Source organism: Pristiophorus japonicus, unplaced genomic scaffold (genome assembly GCF_044704955.1).
Source record: "Pristiophorus japonicus isolate sPriJap1 unplaced genomic scaffold, sPriJap1.hap1 HAP1_SCAFFOLD_45, whole genome shotgun sequence".
Lineage (NCBI taxonomy): Eukaryota > Metazoa > Chordata > Chondrichthyes > Pristiophoridae > Pristiophorus > Pristiophorus japonicus.
The window spans coordinates 2,041,917-2,045,258 of NW_027254352.1; the positions used below are offsets into that span (position 1 = coordinate 2,041,917).

General features: G+C 46.3%; 1 non-coding gene across 1 annotated transcript; it reads left to right on the forward strand.

Annotated features, from left to right (window-relative positions):
* The first annotated feature begins 3,269 nt into the window (after window positions 1-3,269).
* On the forward strand, window positions 3,270-3,342 carry trnak-cuu (transfer RNA lysine (anticodon CUU)). The gene has a single exon. It is a non-coding gene; the product is annotated as a tRNA-Lys (tRNA).

Below are 3,342 nucleotides of genomic sequence, written 5' to 3' on the forward strand. Positions count from 1 at the left end.
GGCTTGCCTTTTCATTACACTTTGACCCTTTAGAATTTTGCTTTACAGTGGCCCTTTTTGGTTTTTGCCTTAGGTTTCTCTGCCCTCTACTTTTACTCATCTCCTTTCTGTCTTTTGTTTCTGTCTCCATTTTGTTTCCCTTTGTCTCCCTGCATTGGTTCCCATCCCCCTGCCATATTAGTTTAACTCCTCCCCAACAGCACGAGCAAACACTCCCCCTCGGACATTAGTTCCGGACCTGCCCAGGTGCAGACCGTCCGGTTTGTACTGGTCCCACCTCCCACAGAACCGGTTCCAATGCCCCAGGAATTTGATTCCCTCCCTGCTGCACCACTGCTCAAGCCACGTATTCGTCTGAGCTATCCTGCGATTCCTACTCTGACTCGCACGTGGCATTGTTAGCAATCCCGAGATTACTACTTTTGAGGTCCTACTTTTTACTTTAGCTCCTAGCTCCTTAAATTCATGTCGTAGGACCTCATCCCTTTTTTTACCGAAATCTTTGGTACCAATGTACACCACGACAACTGACTGTTCACCCTCCCTTTTCAGAATGTCCTGCACCCACTCCGAGACATCTTTGACCCTTGCAAAAGGGAGGCAACATACCATCGTGGAGTCTCGGTTGCGGCTGCAGAAACACATATCTATTCCCCTTACAATCGAATCCCCGATCAGTATCGCTGTCCCACTCATTTTCCTGCCCTCCTGTGCAGCAGAACCAGCCACGGTGCCATGAACTTGGCTGGTGCTGCCCTCCCCTGATGAGTCATCCCCCTCAACAGTACTCAATGTGAGGCCAACGTGATAGCCGCTACACTGCAGCCCATCAAAGGGCGAGAAACCACTGAATATAAAAGATGAGGTCACAAATATCAGGGGCAGTGCAGTCTGGTCAATGTCAAACCCTCCTTTCTTATTCAGCAGTGGCATGAACGGGAGTCAGACGCCACAAAGTTTAATGAAAGACACAAATACAAGCAACGCTTGCAAATCTTTTCAGTGTAAAATTCTTTCACTTTATTTGAAATGCTACTGCGTTGAATCTGAAAATACGCATGGTGGGATTTTATCTTCACTACTGATTGTATTTTTGTGTGCACGGTAGCAACAACCGGTGCTGTTAAATTTGATAAAAGTTGACCCAGATTCGTGGTGTCATCGGCAATGAAGATTTTGAGCCAGAAAGCTATAATACAGTGAGTAAAATGGGATATGGTTTTCGAGTTAAGATGCAAAGCACAGGACAAATGATTGAAGTATGGACTGTTCCTGAGTTAGCATTTGTTTGATTGTGCAAAAGAAGCTGAGAGGTTAATTAATGATGGTTTCCCGTTAAAGCAAGAGAAAAGTTTATGAAGAAACCATACGGTGAATGTCATGTGAGCGCAGCTTGTGATACCTGGTGGGAATGGGCGGGGATTTTAAAGCCCCTTGTATTACAGAACCTTCATATAGACGAACATCTCCAGCTCACTGTGTAGGTCTCAACGGCAGTGTGTCTGATTCCAGATCAGAAGGTTGCGTGTTCAAATCACGTCGGAGTCACTGTTCTTTTGAATATTGTTCTTCCAGAAATAATATTTCCTTTACTGTTTGGCAATAACCAGACACTTGCTCCAAGGTCTGTCTCACTGCTTCCCCGATATCAGGCAGAGATTTTTTTTTTATTTAAAAAAATACTTTATTCATATAAAAATTTGTACAGTACATTCAAAAGCAGTTCAGTACATTTTGCTGCGGTCAGTAATCCCATACACTACATTTGGGTGCTGACGGCAGTTCCGTTCGATATATTCCCTTGCTTTTCAGTTCCAGTACAATTCGGTACAATACGGGATACCTTGTAGTACATTCAACAAATTACATCACACGTGTCACGATACAGTACATGGAATGGGTGACGGTAAATTACACTTTTTTTCAACGTGCATCACGAAACAGACCTTAAATTGTACATGGCACTACGTAGGTGTTTACAGATCATGGTGCTCCATGTACACAATAAAGGAGTTACAAGTACGGCCCAAGGGGAGTTTTATACTGATTCCTGCCCCGGGATTTACCGTGTCAGAAGGGCTTTAAACTGTGGCCCTTCCCCACCCTGCCTTTGCGGCAACTACACCAATTTCAAGTGCGTCCCTCAGCACGTAATCCTGGATATTGGATTGCGCCTGTCTGCAACACGCAGACGTGGACATCTCCTTGCTCTGGAAGACCAGCAAGTTTCGGCAAGACCAAAGAGCATCTTTGACTGAGTTGATGGCCCTCCAGCAGCAGGTGATGTCTGTCTCGGTGTGTGTCCCTGGGAATAGCCCGGCGAGCACAGAATCCTGTGTTACGGAGCTGCTCGATGTGAACCTCGACACAACCACAGGATATTTTACCAAACCAGGTTCCCTGATGGTCTAGTGGTTAGGATTTAGTGCTCTCACTGCAGGAGCCCGGGTTCGATTCTCGGTCAGGGAATTTGTACTTTTAATTCAAAACCTTATAAAAAAATAGTTAATCCATTTTACACATCTTAATGCATCTCCTATGTAAAAAAAAAAAGAAGCATTGATTTAAACAACATTATTTAATTCATTAAACTTTTTGTCTATTTTGCTCTGATCATATGAGGAACTTTTCTCCCGATCACATTGAGTTTCATTCTGGTAATCTGGTGCTGAAAATGGAGATGTTTCCGCAGTGAACCGCAAATCATAGATACCATCAGAGGCAGTCTCTCGGGATAGAGGAGGACTTGCTTCCACTCCCAAAGTGAGTCCTTTGATGGCTGAACAGTCCAATAAGAGAGCCACAGACCCTGTTACAGGTGGGACAGACATACGTCGAGGGAAGGGGTCGGTGGGACGGGTTTGCCACGTGATCCTTCCGCTGCCTGCGCTTGGTCTCTTCATGCTCCTTGCGTCGAGACTCAAAGAGCTCAACGCCCTCCCGGATGGACTTTCTCCACCTCGGGCGGTCTGCGGCCAGCGTCTCCCAGGTGTCAGTGGTGATGTTTCAGTTAACCAGGGAGGCCTTGAGGGTGTCCTTGTAACGTTTCCGCTGTCCTCCTTTGGCTCGTTTACCCTGAAGGAGCTCCGCATAAAGATGTAAATATAAACACGTAAGGATTAGGGGCCTGAGTTGGCCATTCGGCCCCTCGAGCCTGGTCCAACATTCAAGAAGATCCTGGCAGTTCTTCAACAGCAAGTTCAAACATATGGGGCGGAGCCAACAGGCGCCTGGCTGCAATGAGTGATAAAAACCGGCGTTGCATAGAAGCCTGGCTAGCTCAGTCGGTAGAGCATGAGACTCTTAATCTCAGCGTCGTGGGTTCGAGCCCCACGTTGGGCG